The following is a 19,627-nucleotide window of genomic DNA, read 5'->3' as shown; positions in this document are numbered from 1 at the left end:
GAAACATATCAATTAAAATCAAATTTGTCATCTGATATCAAATGTGTCAAAACCGTTGTTTTTGCGATTGTTATGACTTATTCGCCCATATGAAAAACTTTCGTATAGGTCGGATCTAGGCGCACGGACAGACAAATAAAGACGTGCTTATTAAGATATATACACACATTTTATAATATTGTATAGTTTTAATTCTATACTTCAGATCTCTAATATTAGCATCGAAGTATGTGCTACAATCACAAAACGGGAAGGGTGTATTAAAGTAGCAAGCATATGAAGATCGGTAAAGTCGCACCCGATATTCCGTAAAAAGTGGAACTTTTTTATTTTGTATTTTCACACACGTCTATTGGCACAAATCGATTTAGGCAGATGAGAACCTATATATTAATATGAAATTTGTCAAAAGCTGTGTTTGTTTACTATTGGTATAAATTATTCACCTATATGGAAACCGTTCGGATAGGAAGGCATCGGGTGCACAAACAGACATATGAAACCGTACTTAATAAGATACATACACATATTATTTAATGTTGTACATCTTAAATTATATGCTTCAAATCTATAGTATTAGCATCCAAGTATGTGCTACTATCGCAAAACGGGAAGGGTAGATGCACATATCAAGGATATGAAGATCGGTAAAGTCGCAAGCAATAATGAGTCATAAATACCAACTTTTTTATTATTAATTTTCTCGACTTTTTTTGGCACAGATCGATTTAAACTGATGAGGAACCTATACATTGATATTATATATGTCGAAATATATGGTTGTTTAAGATTGGTACAACTAATTTACCTATATGGAAAATCTTTGTGTTGGAAGGTATTTGGCGCACGGAAAGACAAATGAAGACGTACTTAATAATATATGTAAACATGTTATATGCTGTTGTTTAGCTTTAATTTTATGCTTGAAATCAGTAGTATTAGCATCGAAGTATGTTGTAACCCCCCTCCCCTTAGTACGCTACTGCAAGCAGACTTTGTTAAATGCTAAGAGACACTAATTGCTCGAAAATTATAATTTAAAAATATTTATGTATTTATGGACTCGTATATTATAACCTTATAATGCGCCTTCATTTTCCATCAGGTAGGTCTCCAGGTCGAGTTGTCATGAAAAACAGGAACCAGTATCGTACATTCTTTACTAAGCGACTTCTCCGATGGTGCAATGTGTCTATAGAGCGTCCGCCTCGGATGCGAGGGGTCGCGTATTCAAACCCCGGCCGAATCATACTAAAGACATAAAAATGGTACTAGCAGCTGCCTCTTTTGGTGCCGATCATTAAGAGGTTAGTGTTCGGATTAGTCGGCCTGGTGTCAGGATAGTGTGACTGGGTGGGACAAGTTTGTCTTATGTCCGCTAAAATGCAAAAGCCTACTGAACCAAGTCGAACAGGTTACGTATTATACAACTTATTTTCGAGGTTTCAGCGCCCCCCCCCCCCTTAAATGCGTACATATATTATCAGTATACCTCCATGCTCAAGCCTATGCATTTGGGTTACCCCCCCCCACCCCTCTATGCGTACATACTAAATGGACGGCCCCTAACCATTCATGAGATGGTATTGATTCAAATTTACGAGTGCGATTGTGATGTACGCATTTCCCTACACAAACACGGGATGGTATTATTCAACCGTACATGTCCACAAAACTATATATATTTATAGATATATGTATACAATCATGGTACATCAATTAGGTATCTAATTACATAATGACAGTGTAGTGGTTAGCAAATTTGAGAAATATACTTTTTTATTCAGACACCATGCCAAAAGGAAAGAACTAACTTACAGTTTACGCTGAACTAAATTAAATTTACTATTTTTGTTTCCAGCATGGTCGGAATATGTTTACATGTTTCATATTAGGAAACAATTTGCATTATGGCTAAGTATATCTAAGAAGGAAATAAGATGTTCTTACAAACTCTTATTTTGTTGGTGTATTGGTTACCTCTCAACATATGAACCATTCTTTGCCATCTCACGATTATAATCCGTATGTACTTAAGCGTTGTCTCATTTGTAGTGTTAATTTTTAAATGTATACTTTGCTTGTAAAATGATCCCACTTTATATAAATGTACAAACACCGCAATCGTGATGTGCTTACAGGAATACATTCTTCTGAGTTCTACTGAAGTCAGTTATTCAGTATAATTTGTAAAACGATATGGACTGATTGATAAAAGTGACTGTTTTCTTTACTTTGGTTTGTCGCAATATTTTTCTAACACAGTACTAATATACACTGGTCACACATGACGCCCCAAAGAAGCAGTTGTAGTTAATTCTTTTTTACCTGTAGTAATGGGATTTTTACAATATATGGCTGTGGCAGATGTACGTCGATTATCAGACAATGGTCGGCTTTTGCACTATTCGCTTATTTCCCTACTTCGAGTGCGGACTGATTGACCGTTAAGCAAAATCTCAATTAATCTCTGCGATTTATGTGCAACGTACGATATTGTCCCCAGTGTTTATTTAATTCCATCATCGTTTAACAAAACTTCTTTTCTTATCCTCTCTAAATCAACTTTTGTTGACCAAAGACAATACATTTTATAAGCAAGGCAGAACGCAAAATCACATTACCCATCCACGAGTACAATGAAAATATGTAAACAAAAATAGTTAATAAAATTCCAAGGTATGTATAATATTGTAATATATTTTGGAGTATGCGCATTTGTTTACCGCTCTCCATTTTAAGGATTCCTTATATACTTGCTTGAATATGGGAAGTCGGTGCTGGGATTATAGTCTTTAGACCAAAATAATTAGCCAATTACTAGGGGCAAACGTTACGGAGTGAAGTGTAAGTGAGTTTCAAGATGACATGGTTTACTTTTGGTGAATTCAGGTAAGAGCCGCATGAGTATCCCTGTCACTCAGTAGTCCCTATTCAAATCTAATTGCGTGAATTGATCGTGTGACTCCAGGTGCAGTATTTATGACTGGAGATTGGTAAATTATACAATGGAATCAACAGAAAAGGACTGTTCCGCCGTCGGCGGGCGCCATTTATTGTTGCTGTGGTGGTAAATATGTTACAAAGTTACAGGCGAAATGAAGCTAAAAATCATGATTTAAAAGGCCTAAGGTGGCGTAGTAAAAACGGTTCCCTGTATTAGGTTGTTGAGTTGTATAGTTTCACGGCGTGAAATACTGGCGGTAAGTTACGGAAAGTTAACGAAGAGAAGCTTTGCAGTTGTGACATTGACATACAATTGGGAAGTTGGGATTTGTGGTCATGTATTAATTAGAGTAACATTACTGATAGATTGGACGCGTTGGACTTTCCAGTTTGCAGAAGTAGTTGTACAGGATTCCTTTGAATCGGGGAAACCTATGACTCGTAGCGGGATTCGCGCAAGGGCTTGACATCGCTCGGTCAAGAAACCCATTTGGTTGATACAATATTTCTTGCGTGAGCATAATGCAAATGTGTATATTGGCTTGCACTGTTTGCAGCTATGATGTACGATGTTAAGATCTCAGTCGGTCAGGATATTCTTTAACAACGGTATCTTTTATCCTAACACGTCTTTCAATACGGTACCATTTACCCCTTGCAATAAAGTATATCAGTTGGAGGTTGAGGATGAACTAATCGATATTGAATTTCTCTAAGTACTGTTTGGTCAATGTTCGGATCTCATTATCTTGTTATTGCAAAAAATATATATTGGTTATAATCAATTACACCTTTAGTTTTATGATTATTTAGACATTCTATATAAATCCAGCATGGTATCAGTTAATATTTCGACGATATTGTTATATGTGACCAGTACATTTGAACATGTATGATTATAAACAGTAAAATTAGGCATTTAAACTGTAGGAAAAAAAATTCTACTGAAAAATGTTTCATCAGCATAAAAAACTAAGGCTTGTCAAATCCGAGACTAGCAATATTTTATAGTACCTATATTTGCTCTTTTCAGGCCAAGTTCTCACGTAATGGCTTGTTTTAGTAAATTGCTTGTTTTTGTGTGGGGTTTTTTTTGGTGCTCCCACACAAAATGCGCATGCGCGGAATTTATTTTCCGTTGCCATGACGTATAAAAGTTACCGGCCATGCACCAACATTTTTCTTTATACATCAGATTTGCATAACATGATTAAAAGTAGTTATACTTGAACAAAAAGAACCAAAAAAAACCTATAAAGTGTACAGAAAAAATAATTTAATTTCTCGAAATAAAAGTATACATCACTGTTACTTAGATACGATTTTCCACCTATAGAGGACGCCAGCAGGAAATGACGTACATTTATCCCCACAAGACGAAGTACTGGGGGGGGGGGGCGGCACCAGACAGACCCCCCACCCCACTTTTCCAAAAAATTATAGTGTTTTATGTGTATTTATCCCCCCCCCATGTGTTGTATGTTTTATATTATGCAAAAGAATTTAGGTCAAAAAAATTTAATTCTCCTTTTTAACGGGGTATTTCTTTTAAAACCTAGTTTTATCTATAGGGTTGTTTTTCCGAATAGGTTTCCATCTTTCCATCACCTGACTTGAAATCCCTTCCCTATACTCTTGGTTGACCTTGGCTAGAGGTCGCCTATATCCCGTGTGTGCTATATATATATATGCTATAGTTTGTGTATGCTATATTTTGCTTCCATGTTGGGATAGCCTTTATTTTTTCCCAAATCTCCCCAGTAATCTTAGGACCTTATAATCGGATCAAGAAAAGGTTTATTTTTATTTATTTAATATATTTTTGAATTTTGGCTAAGTAACGGTGTATTATAATTTAATTAAGAAAAAAAAAACTTAATGTGTTGTGTGTGCAAATATATTGTGTCATTATTCACATATTGGATTTGTAAATTGAAATCCGCTGTACTCGAGTTGGAGTCCATACACTTTTTTATTTGCTTGTATTTCTCTCACCTAGAGTTAGGCCGTCTCAAATTATTTATTGGATTTCTGCCAAAATCTCTAAAAATGGTTGTTCTTCCCACACACACACACACACACACACATACACACACACAGTGGGGATTTACCGTGCAGTGCGACAGCTGCACATTTTGAGCAAATAGAATTAGAAGAGAGACTTATTAGATCCTTTGTTTTCGTGTATGTATGTAAAGTTTCCTATATGAGGTGTTTTTCCCGACTCTTTCATAGCCCCATGACGTCATTATCTCGTTCTTTTCCCATATAGTTTCTCTGTCCCGATAATTAGGATTTGTGATAGTTTACGTAATATAATTAAAGTCTATTTAATTATTTAATTTTAATTGTAATGGATAATAAAAAGAAACTGAAGCTGTTTAGGAAAATTTATAAGAATCTAAAAGGGTGGCGGCTACAGCAGATTCCAATCCGGGGTGGGGGTATGAGGGCAAGGGTTCACTTTGTGATGGTCCCCTTTAAGGGGAGATTATCCATTGCCCCATCTCCCTCCCCTTCTTTTCACCCTTTGCAGCCCCGTCCCTCCCATTCACAAATCTTCCTAGAAGTTCTTTTTTCTAATTAATTTGAAAGGATTACAAAAAAATTTGCCTATTCATTTTTTTTATGTTTATGACTTGGTCACACGCCATCATGGTTTTAGTTATGTTATCTGTTATTTTTCCTATTAAAGTTTTGTTAAAGTTGCCGTCTTGATATAAAACTTGGTTTCTTCTGTATTTTTATTTCTTGGATATCTCCATAATTAATTGTATCCTGTCTTGTTTCCTAAACTCGCACTGTGCCATCGCATGATATTTTGTGAAGTTCGCACATTTGCACATGAGATAATTTACATGTATGCATATGTCGTGTAGATATTTGAATATCAAGCTTTGTATTTTTGGAGAGCCGATGTTGGTCCAGTACCTCTAAGGTCTGTCCCAATTAACCGAGATATTTCCTCCTCTACTTTATTTTTAATTTTAGAGGTTAAATTTTCCCTTATCCAATTATATGTTTCCTTAGTTTCAATTCCCCAAAGTTCCTCATTTTCCCTATATTTACATAAAAGTTCCTTTATACTTCTAAAGGTCCTTGTTGTTTCTAGTCTTTTTACCAGTTTATTATTTTTGTAGATGTCACTTATGTTTTTCATGCTAAAACCAAACCAGTAAATGTATAAAGCTTCCTAAGGGGTTTTGGGTTGGATATTTACTTCTTTTACATTATAAATTAAATACTAGAGAGGAGGCCTAACTCGAATCGGGAGAAACACAAATAAATAAAGAAAGAAAGTGCGGACCCTGACTCGAATACAGCCTACCTCATTTTGAAAATAGACTTTAATGTGAGAAACACAACACCATAGTCAATCACATAAAACAAAAGGTTTTATTTTAATTTCAAATGGTAGTATACCGTTCATCTCGCCGGAATTCTAAATTGCAAATTAATTCAAAAGCAACTAAATTTATACCAGGACAAACAAATAAATTTGAAAAGTCCATAGAAAAATATATATTAAGACAACAGAGACAAATTTGACATAGTATTGCTGTCCCTACACACAGACTATATAGCATACACACACCATAGCATTGATACACATAGCATACACGGAACATAGAAAATTCTTGACAAAGATCACTAAAAATCAAGGATATGAAATCTGAAAATGGGAATAAGACCCATGTTTCAGACTACTACCCTTTAGAAAACACTAGGACTAATTATAAACTAAAAGTTTGATCAAAATTCCTGTTTTAAACTTTAAACAAGCACACACATCTTGGGGTATACAAGAGTACATGAAAACACTTTATTTTTTATGTGGTGGGGGTCATCTGTCTGGTGCCCCCCCCCCCCATGATACTTTCGTAACTCATACCTGCGAAAGATTATCATTTGCACTCACATTGTATGTTCTTTAAAATAATGATTTTTTTTTTTTTATTTGCGAGATATCGTCGTATAGTTAACCTGGATACAATATAATCTTGGTCCGTTTGCACCTTGAAACTTATCATGCGTGAATGGCAGGCGCCTTCAAGCAATCTGGTGATATTTTCGTCTCTTTTGCGATATTTTTTTTATCTGACATTAGCGATACACACACAGTAAGGATGCATACGCATGCCGGCATCCGCTACATTTACGGAGTTCGTTGATATATTTTGTTCTGTAAATTTCGCATGATGAAAAAAGAAGGAATACATTATAACAATGCAAGGTTAGTTTCTTTTATTTTATTTTCAATCAAGTGTTTGTTTATTGTACCGTGCCGGGGCGGGGTGGGATGGGGGGGGGGGGCACAAATTCAACACAAAATTAGTTCCTTTCTTATCTGCATGGAATAATGGAGCAAATATGATTGACGATATTGACTGGTAATAACAAGCTTTCAATTTACGCGCGCACACACGAAGACAACTTGAAAAATAGAAACAAACAATAAAATTAACTGGTAACTTCGCACTTGCTCAAGGCTTTGTAGTTACAATGGGGGGGGGGTCTGTGCTATTATCTGGTTAGGCATGACTATTTCGCAGAAATACAAACAAATCTTTTGAGATGAGCATAAAATACAATTATTTCTTTTCCTCCATACATTTACGATGCTCTCAAAGGACCCACATATTTAGGTAAAAGTATGACCGTTACCAGGCGTTACCGAGTTGAAAATATGCCGAGTAAACTTACGAATTACGCCACGTACAATGTATAAACAACACTTGGCAACTTTTAATGATAAAAGATGGTGTTTTTATTTATTTACTTATTTATTTAGTTATCAGAATTCTTTCAGAATAACAATGTAACTGCCGATTATACAGCTCGCCTCTAAGAAGATTTTCGTAGTTTCCAACTGCCATGCATAAAATAAGTTTATGCCAAGGTGATCGTGACCTACAAAATGTTGGCCATTGTCACAGGGCATAAAATTCATAAAACAATAAAGAACATTCCTTTTTGTTCTACCAAAGCAGCGGAACCATAATGAGTTGATAAAACACAAGGATATTTGTTGTTATTTTGCAAACCATTGCTAATAAAATCAGCTTCAGAAACTATTATTATTGTCCGCCCTAGAGGAAAGATTTTACAAGGTGGAAATCACTGACTGTCAGTATCCCTGGAATGACAACCAGTATGACAACTATAACTAGTTTGTGCATCAGTAAATAATCTTGAGTAGCCACTGCACCTGAAATGCGTGCAGTCCATTCATCGAATACCTCCTATTCATTCATTGTATAATACACATTTTACTTACTAAGAATACCCTATCACAGTATAAATGTTTAGTCATAAATCGGGAAAGTTTACAACTGTATATGCATATTTATTTCTATTTTAACCGTACTGTCATAAAGGTACTTCTGTGGAGGCTAGTGTGTATATGTCATGATGAAAGCTTATGTCATTAATAGTTTTCTTTCTTTGCTCTTTACAAAAAATCAAAATAATAAGACTTTCGTTATCTTTTGTCAGATTTCATATTTTCTTGAGAATTTTTTTAAAAATGTATCTGGAAAGTAAACATAAAAAATACGATAATTTAAAAAATGAAATTTGGGTCTCCATCTAAAGAATTTATATATTCTTAGTTACTACTCAGTAATTTTTAATTATTCATAAATGATTGTAAGATAAATTAGTTTTACAGTGTAAAAGTGCGAGTTTGCTCCATTTACAGAAGGGTTTACTTGCTATTCTCTTTGTATAATTCTCCCAGCTTTAAACTACAGATACAGAACATTACATAAGACAGCGAATTTCAGTCTTAACCTAAAGCTCGAGGCTGGAGAAGAGGTCACTAAATTACCGTTTCCATAGTTACACACTGGTCAGATAGAGCAGTCTCCCGCAGGTATCATTCCCTATAGATGAATTAGAGGCCAAGTAAACTGCCTTCATTTCATGAGCTATACTAGTGTAGTATAGATGAAATAAGTTTTAAATTGCAAAAGTTGTCTCTTTTGTAACCAAAGTGCAAATCAATAAAGAAATATAATGACATGTAAAATTACATGAACAGCAATGAAGGATCTTTTCACGAGAGTCGCAAAAGATTGAAACTATTTAACGAATTTCATAAATTTCATTTTAAATAAACTTAAATGTAAGATTATGTTATGTGTATCACATGACAGAAATGATATTCAATAAAAAGCATAAAAATAGGTTACATAATTGACTTTAAATTGCATTCGTCATTACACCTTCAATTCATATGTCGTCATGCCGGCATTTGCTGAGTTACTGGGTGTTATTAAACGTATCATATAGTTACGTATGATACTGGAAAATATCATATGGGTATATTAATCTTAAGAGGAGCAACATTGGCTCAGTGGTTAGCGTCTCAGACCTGCGACCGAAAGGATGCAGGTTCAACCCCTGCCATCGGATCAAATCCTCGACCTTATTGGAAAATAATGAGATAACAAGTACATTCTACAAAGACATGGAACCTATTACCTCCACTGAAACGTACGAAATGATCATCTAAATTTGCAACAAGTGATCAGGAGAAGTGCGACCTGTTGAACTCGGAAGTTTGATATGTTACACGTTTAAAAAATTATGATAAACAGTTACCGCATTTTGAAGTTAGAAATGAAACTTTTATTTCTGCCATCATTATATATAAACAAGAAATTATAGATGTAGTAACTAGTCTTGACCTAAACAAAACCGCTGGAACCAATCCAATAAGTAATAAACTTGTACAAGTATAGTTGAAGAAATGTATGTTCCATTGCAAATACATTTAAATAAATCACTCCCAGCCAGCGTGTTCCTAACACAGTGCAAGCTAGCGTATGACATACCGATGTATAAGAAAGGAGATAAAACACTACCGTCTAAATGCAGACTAATTGTTGACTTCAGCTAAATTATATACACTATTCATAAGTCCAACCTTAGAATATACTTCTGGAGTCTGGGATAATTGTTCTATTGAAGATTCGGAAAGATCAGAATAAAGGGGGGAAAATCAGATGGAAGATGCACGGATCGTTCCAGATCTATACCCATTAATTCTTCTAGATAGTCTCTTTATGCGGAAACTGCTTGGTTTGCACAACGAAGGAAAAGGAAGAGATTATGCATTATGTATTCGATTATAAATACTCAAGTACCTAACTATTTAAACGAACTTCTTCCACAAAGGAGATATGAGGCATCTAATTATCGTCTACGTTACTCTCAAAGTATCACACCAATCTCAACCAAACTTTATATTTTCACACGACCTTTTACCATATACGATTCGTCTTTAGAACTCTCTGCCTGATGATATCCGAAATCCTCCAAATCTTTCTATTTTTAAGAAACGTTTCTCTAATTTAACTAACGGGTCATCACACAAGCAGAAAGACATCTTATTGTAGGTGAGTAGTCACGTCACTTTTCAATGATAAATCTAGACTTAACCAAGAAGTGTATTGAAAGGTAGAGCGAAAGAGCTGGGATCTTTGGCATTAGGTAAGGGGCAATAGACAAAGTGTTCAACTTCTTCATTATCATAAGCACATGCACACGTGAAAGAGTTAACTAAATTCACCATGTAAAGGTCGGATTTCAGGAGACTACCTGCTTGTCTAAGTTTAGTATGTAGGATATTAAGGTGACATTTGTCAGTAGCGTAATTTTAGCGTGATGACCCGTTAGTTGAATTAGAAAAACGTTTCTTAAAAACAGAAAGATTTGGAGGATGAGAAACCTATAAACTAATATCAAATGTGTTAACATCGGTGGTTCTTTACAATTGGCATGACTTATTTGGTTATATACAAACCATCAAAAAACGGCAAGGGTAGAAGCGGGTAGCAAAGATATGAAGATCGGTAAGTCGCAAGCAATACCGAGACAAAAAAGGCAACTTTCAAGGTAGCATTTTCACACATTTATATTGACACGGGTCGTTTTAGACTAATGAGAAACCAATGACTGGATATCAAATAGGTCCAAATCTTTGTAGCTTTTTTTACGATTAACATGACATATTTAGCCTTATAGAAAACGATCATGTTGCAAGGATATAGGCGCACGGACAGAGAAATGAAGATGTACTTAATAAGATACATACACATAATTTTTACTGTTTTATTGCTTAAGTATATGCTTCATATCACTAGTATCAGCATCGAGGTATGTGATACCATCGCAAAACAGCAATACTAGAGGCACGTAACAAGGATATGAAGATTGGTAATGGTAAAGTCGCAAAGGATACTGGGTAAAATATATAAACTTTTCTAGGTTGCATTTTCACACATTTCTGTAGGCATAGATCAATTTAGACTGATGAGAAACCTACCAAATAATACCAGATTTGTCAAAATCTGTGTGTGCTTACGATTGGTATGACTTATTCGACTCTAAGATAAACGTTCGTGTTGTAAAGATCTAGGAGCACTAACATTCAAATGATTATCATCGAATTATATGGTACCATCTCAAAGCGGCAAGGGTAGAGGCACGTAGGTAGAATATAGAATATGATGATCCGTTGATGATCCGTAATATCGCAAGCGACACCAAGTAAAAAATATCAACTTTTTTACTTGCATTTTCACACATTTATATATTTCACAGATCAATTTAGACTGATGAGAAACCTATCAATTGATATCAAATTCGTCTAAATCGCGTTTTTAAAAAATTACTAATGTTATAACTTATTTGCCTATATGGAAAACGCTCATTGAGGAAGACATTGAGCGGACATACAGACACACAAAGATGTACTTTATAAGATGCATACACATATTATATATTGTTGTATAGCTTTCCTTATATGTTTGAGATCTATAATATTAAAATTGAAATATGTGGTACCGTGGCAAACTGCAATGGTAGAGGCACGTATAAGTCGCAACCGATATCGAGTCAAAAATACAAACTATTTTATTTTCATTTTCACACATTTCTGTTGGCACATATCGATTTAGACTGACGAGAAACCTAACAATTGATATCAAATTTTGCTAAATCGGTGTTTATTACTATTGTAATGACTTATTCACCTGTTTGTTAAACGATCGTATAGAAGACATTAGGAGAAAAGACAGACAAATGAAGACGTACTTAATAAGATACACACACATATTATTTACTGTTGTACAGCTTTAATTATATTCTTCAAATTTGTAGTATTAGTATCGAAATATGTGGTACAATCGCAAAACGGCAATGGTAGTTTCACGTACCAAGGATATGAAGATCGGTAATGTCGCACCCGATATTCAGTAAAAAGAACAATCTTTTTTATTTTGCATTTTCACACATGTCTATTGGCAGAGATCGACTTAGAATCATGAGAAACGTATCAATTGATATCAAACTTGTCAACATCGTTGGTTGTTTGCGATTGGTATGACTTATTCGCCTATATGGAAAATATTCGGTTAGGAAGGCACTAAACGCAAGGACGTACAAATGAAGACGTACTTCATAAGACGCATACACATTATTTACCGTTGAACAGCTTTTATTATATGTGTCAGGTTTATAGAATTAGCATCGAAAAAATGTGATACGATCGCAAAACGGGAATGGCAGATGGACGTAGCAAGGATACGATGATCGGTAACGTTGCAAGCGATACTGAGTGAAAAATACCAACTTTTCTATTTTGCATTTTCACCCATTTATATTGGCACAGATCTATTTAGACTGATAAAAATTTATCAACTGATATCAAACGTGTCAAAATCGTTCTTTGCGATTGGTATGACTTATTCGCCCATATGGAAAACTTTCGTATAGGTCAGATGTAGGCACACGGAAAGACAGATAAAGACGTGCTTAATAAGATACATACACATATTTTATAATTATGTACAGCTTTAATTCTATGCTTCAGATCTATAGTATTAGCATGGACGTATGTGCTACCATCGCAGAACGGGAACGGTATATGAACGTAGCAAGGATATGAAGATCAGTAAAGTCGAACCCAATATTCAGTAAAAAGTACACTTTTTTGTATTCTGCATGTTCACACATGTCTGTTGGCACAGATCGAGTTAGACAGATGAGAAACCTATATATTAATATGAAATTTGTCAAAATCGGTGTTTATTTACTATTGGTATGACTTATTCGTGTATATCGAAACCGTTCGTAGAGGAAGGCATTGGGCGCACGAACATACATTATGAAGACGTACTTAATAAGAAGATACATAAACATATTATTTACTGTTGTACAGCTTTAATTATATGCTTCAAATCTATAGTATTAGCATCCAAGTAGGTGCTACCATCCCTAAACGGGAAGGATGGAAGCATCAAGGATACGAAGATCGGTAAAGTCGCAAGCGACAATGAGTCGCAAATAGCAACTTTTTTATTATTCATTTTCACACATTTTTTTTAATTATTTTTTTTTTTTTTTTTTTTTTTTTTTTTTTTTGCACAGATCGATTTAAACTGATGAGAAACCTATAAATTGATATCATATATGTCGAAATCGGTGGTTGTTTACGATTGGTACAACTTATTTACCTATATGGAACATGTTCGTGTAGGAAGGCATTTTGGCGCACGGAAAGACAAATGAAGACGTATTTAATAAGATATATAAACATGTTATGCTGTTGTTTAGTTTTAATTTTATGCTTCAAATCAGTAGTCAGCATCGAAGTATGTTGTAAACTCCCCCTCCCCTTAGTATGCAACTGCAAGCACACTTTGTCAAATGCTAAAAGGCACTAACTTTCTTGAAAATTATAATAATCAAAAAAAATTCCGGATTCGTATATTATAACGTTATAATGCGCTTTCATTTTCCGTCAGGTGGGTCTCCAGGTCGAGTTGTTATGAACAACAGGAAACAGTATCGTACATTCTTTGCTAAGCGATCGCTCAGGTGGTGCAGTGTCTGTACAGAGCGTCCGCCTTGGATGCTAGAGGTCGCGGATTCAAACCCCTGCCGAATCACACTAAAGACATAAAAATGGTACTAGCAGCTGCCTCTTTTGGCGCCCATCATTAAGATATTGGTGTGAGGATAATGTGACTGGGTGGGACAAAATGCTGTATGTTTGTGGCATGATGCCACATTGCTAGACATCATTATAAACTGTCACAATGCAGACATGGTAGCGATATGATTGCATTTTTTTTTAAAGCTACGTTAAAAATTACACACACACACACACACACACACACACACACACACACTTTGCTTAGTTATTTGCTATTTGAAGAGATGGAATATTGTTCATATTTCAACCGCTTTTTATTAATGATCATCGATGTGACCAACATATACGATAATAATACTCCCGATGATGATGATGATGGTTGTTGTTCTGATTTCTGTATTACTACTGCTCCATGGGTATATTATATATCGAACTTGAAAACAGAAGCACTACCAGCAATAAAGCAGCTTTGAAAACAAATCGCACTTAATCGATATCAATATATATTGACATCAAAATGAACGTCAAATGCTCTGTGCAACTGTATCGAAATGAACTATTACATGCTGGGTTTTTTTTCTTTTTTTTTTGGGACAGTTTTAGACCGAAAAAAGTAGTACTTCAAGGGTCTGTCTATGGTATAAATATGTTCATGTACACTTTTCCATTGTAACTTTAAGTGTATAGACTGCAAATACGATGAAGCACAAATCGAGGACGTCGAGTGTTAGCATTGGAACAATGTTACTACTTCGGTCGAGAAGGATAACGACCTATATATGTATTCCTGCCCACTACCATGTAGGATGTATCAAACTGTATATTACTCAAGCGCTCTTTGTCGAGCGTGCTGGTGTGTGTGTACAAAAACAAATGGAATATAATAACTTTAACTGAAATATATACAATTAAATTCTATATAAAAGTGATGCGGCACCTGGGAGTAAAGCAAAAATGGAAGAAACAAATTTCCGGATCGCTACTATCAACAGCAATGGGATAGACAAAGCGAAAGCAGACAAAGTAGCCAAAGAAACAAACTTTGGTGTAATAATGATACAAGAAACACACTATAGAATTAAGCCAGAGTTCGAAATTTTAGTAGAAGACAAACTTAACGCAATAAAGATATGCAACAATTTTGCAAATAATGATATTAGAGTTGGTTGCAACAATAATATTTTTAAAAAGCTGGGAAAGGTTTGAGGAGGGGGGAATTTTTTAAGGGACGGTTGCTACGTGTTAAAATGTTTAATTGGCATATTATAAATGTGTACATGCCAGCTAATAGAAATAAGAAACTAATTTTAAAGAAAACTTATACACCTACCTACAACAATATTCGATGGAAAATCTAATCATAGGGGGAGATTTCAACTGGGTAACTATAAATTAAACCAGTCTAGCAGGATTGATAAATTTTACGGAAATTTTTATGATCCATTAATATATATTAATACTGCAATAACCAACCAAAAGCTATCAGACCATTTCATGCTCACTATTGACCTAAAAATGAAAAAAATAGAAAAATGTGGGTCAGGACTATGGAAACTAAATAATAAGATTTTAAATGACAAAGAATATGTCGAAATAATAATTAAAAAAAGAAATTGAAACCGTCAAAAATGAAGAAAATATTAATATAATAATTGATTGGGATGTTTTAAAAAACAAAATAAAAGGAATAAATATTCAGTACTCAAATAGAGGGCGGAAAAACCCCAGAAAAAAACGACAAACACGAACTCAAATTAAAACTAAGCAAAACAACAAACGACGATGGAGAAAGAAAAAAAAAAACGATTGACAGACAAAATTAAAATCGTTGAAGAAGACGAAAATCAGGGGAGAATAATAAGGGCGGGAAAATTTACAGAGATCTACAACGAGGCAAAAAACGTATATAAGCGAGAAGAATTTAGAAAAGAGGGTGATACAATTTTAAACAATATCAAAATAAACAATGTAACCCATACTGTAAAAGAAGATATCCTAAATAATATTTCCAAATATTATAAAGAACTATACACCACACACCACACAGAACATATACTTCAGCACAATCGACAGCTACTTAAAAAATGTCGACTGTGAGATGACATCAGCAGTACATAGAGACCAATGTGATGAAGTCATCTCAGATGAAGAAATCACAAAAAGTATATCAACACTCACAAAAGTCACCAGGGAAAGATGGACTCATCGTGGAATTCTACCAAAAGTTCCACGGTGAACTGACGCCGATCTTAAACGCTTTGTATAATAATATAGTTTTAAGTAAAAATAAAATGACTAAATCTATGAGGGAGGGAGTTATCACAATTATATACAAAGGGAAAGGGAATAGAGACGAGATTAAAAACTGGAGGCCTATATCACTTTTAAACACGGACTATAAGATTTTAAGTAGGATTTTAACAAATACAGTAAAGGGTAGGATAAACAAGATAATTAATGTAAATCAAACTTGTGGGGGAGGGATATACAAAACAATATTTTAAACATTAAAACTATAATTAACTACATAAATGAAACTGGTATGATGAGTGCTATGGTACTCTTCGACCAGGAGAAAGCTTTCGACTGATTTGAACAAAACTGTATAAAGAATGTTTTTAAAAAATTTGGTTTCGGACCCAATTTCCAAAATGGACCAAAATCCTACACACTGGGATAATTAAACGGGAAATGCACGAAAGAATTTGAAATACAACGATCAGTGATACAAGGATGTCCACTATCAATGCTAGAATACGTAATGGCAATATAAATCCTACGTCACACGATAAGAAACAACCCAGATGTGCAAGCAGGGGCGTATTAACCATTAAGCAGACTAAGCACGTGCATAGGACACCAGGGCCAAAGGGGGCACCACAAAGTTGAGAAAAGGGTGAAAAGAAAGAAAGAAAAAAGAATGAAGATTTGTAAAAAAAACTAATACAACTAGTGCAAATTGATCATGATGTTCTGTTTCTTGATCATGGTACACCCTAGGGTTATCTTCTCAGGTGTACGTGGAAAAGAGGGGCGCGCCAAGATTTGTCAGTGCTTAGGGCACCAGTGAGCCTTAATCCGCCCCTGATTATACAAGGCATACAAATACCAAACCTAAAAAAGAATTAAAAAATGCTCTAACATGCATATGATTGCAACATCTTTATAAGAGAGGGGAAATGCTATAAGCGTCGGGTTCCAAAATAAACCACAACAAGCACGAAATCTTAAAAATAGTTAACTGGAGGGGCAACCACCCTGGATTATCGCCCCCCCCCACACACACACACACTTACTGAGAGACACTGTAAAGGCTCTAGGGGTTTACTTTGGTAATAAAAAAAAAAGAAGCTGTAGAAAATTATGAACATATTATCAATAAAATAAGAGAAAATGTGAAAATCTGGCCATGGCGCCATTACCTATCATGGAGCGGGCCCAAGTGGCCAAGACTTATTTATACTCAAATATTAACTACATAATTAAATCCATAGATATGGATAATACAATTTTAAACAAAACAGACAACGAAATAATAGATTATATATGGAATCATAAAATGCATTACGTAAAAAAAGAGACATTATATAGGGCCAAAAGTAGAGGGGGCTTGGGGTTGCCGAGCCCTCTACTACTATAATTAACTAACATAATCAATAGATTAAAAAAAAAATGCACTCAGACCCGGCTACAGCGTGAGAAGCACCGTACATCTACTGGTTCGGCTTCACCTTGAGAAACCGACCAGAGATATACAAAAATAACAAATTAATATAAAAAAATCGAAGTGCCACGCAAACATATGAGAACTAATTTTAAAATATAGAGACAAAACAGATTTATGCAAAATTTAATAAGTAAAAGTCACGCTTGGATTAGGGAGGAGGTAACCAAAAATATAAAATGTAGAGTAGAGCAGGACAACTGAGGGGGTAAATTGGACAAAAAATTGGAAAAATTGGGGAAAATAAGATCTGTCAAAACACAAAGTATAATTTTTAAATACCTGCACAACACCTGGCTAACAGGCGAAGAAACAATCAAACATCGTATGCTGAGGATAATGCCGAAATGCCCTTTATGTAAAACAGCGAACTTCACCAAACTACATACGATTGTCCAATGTGATAAATCTAAACATAATAGGATAAAGTTAATAATGAAAATTTGCAAAAAATATAAGTATAACAAAAATAACATTTTATTCATAGATTTAGACTACGAAAACAAAATCGTTCTAAAATGTATAGACTATATAGTAACTACGATGATATCCTGTGGACAGGTGATAAAGATTTTTAAATAAGATACGTGGTAAAAATAAGAATATTAACCACAACAAGAACTCAGTACGTCTTACGACGAATAGATACTTACCGTCAGGTTGATATAACGCAATTGATGTTGGAATTGGGGGAGAGAGGGGGAGGGAGGAATAGGTATTACAGACCGAAGGGTCGCGTAGCGCAATTGCGAGCTGATGCCATACCCATACCCCCTCCTCGCACCCCACAACAGCCATATTTCAAAGAAAATTTCAAATTCTATTTCAAATATTTCAAAGAAACCCATATAACTTTTTTTTTTAAAAGAGAAAAGGGAAGAAAGGAAGAAAGAAAAAAATAAAAGAATTTTGTAATTTAATTTTTTTTCTTCTTTCTCTGAAAGAAAATTCTAAAGACATATATAGGAAGGGATACAGGGAAAATATAAGGGGGAAGTAAATGGCGATGACATCATGGGGCTAAGTCACAGGGCTCAGTGAAGTGCATAGGCCCATCATGAGTCTTTGAAAACACCCAATGTAGAACATAAACAGACAAAATAAAGACACAAATACATACTGTATAACACTTAGTTTAAAACCCTACTAACTTCTCCCGCACTGCATGGTTGACCACTATAGAATAATGTGGTCTCATAAATACGTTTGGATCTTTCAATAAAGCATAATCAGATAAACTAAATAAAGGAGGCCTAACGCGACCCAGGAAAAACACATAGAGAATAAAGAAGCGTGAACCTTGGATCGAGCGTAACCTACCTATCAACATCTTTAAAGACTATTATGAGGAACGACACATATTATCACTCGAATAATAAAATAGGAAATTATTTTTTTTAAACAAAGTCTAAATAGTACACCATTCCATCGTCAAAATTAGAAAACCATAAAACAAATTAAAAGATACAATATAACATCATAAAGGAAGAAATACAACTGGGAAAGATATTTGATCTATACTTGCTGTCTCAAACATAAAGAAAATATAGCATACACACAATATAACACCATTACATATAGCAAACACTGAGACCTAGGCGACATATAGCAAAGGTTACAAAACATTTCAAGGGAATGAACTTCGAGCAAGGTGAGGGAAACCAGACTCGGACGAACAACCCTTTAGATAACACTATGGAAACATAAATACCCCATCAAAAATTCTAAAAACTAATTTTTTTATATAAAATTTTGTTTTAATAAAACGTAGAACACATCTGAGGGGGAAATACACAAATATAAAATACTTTTTATTTTTTTTGGGAAATGGGGGCATCTGTCCGTTGCCCCCCCCCCCACTCCCAAAAAAGTGTGTGTGTGTGTGTGTGTGTGTGTGTGTGTGTGTTATTATACCCATTACATTACTTGCAAAATATATATGGTGCTGACATTTTCGGCAAGAGGGAGACCTACCGATATTCTGCATATAATTATTTTAATGTTTTTCAGAG

This window comes from Sinohyriopsis cumingii, chromosome 16 (genome assembly GCF_028554795.1).
Source record: "Sinohyriopsis cumingii isolate HCF-2022 chromosome 16, ASM2855479v2, whole genome shotgun sequence".
NCBI lineage: Eukaryota > Metazoa > Mollusca > Bivalvia > Unionida > Unionidae > Sinohyriopsis > Sinohyriopsis cumingii.
The sequence above is the reverse complement of the archived record's forward strand: the minus strand, read 5'-3'. Positions refer to the sequence as shown.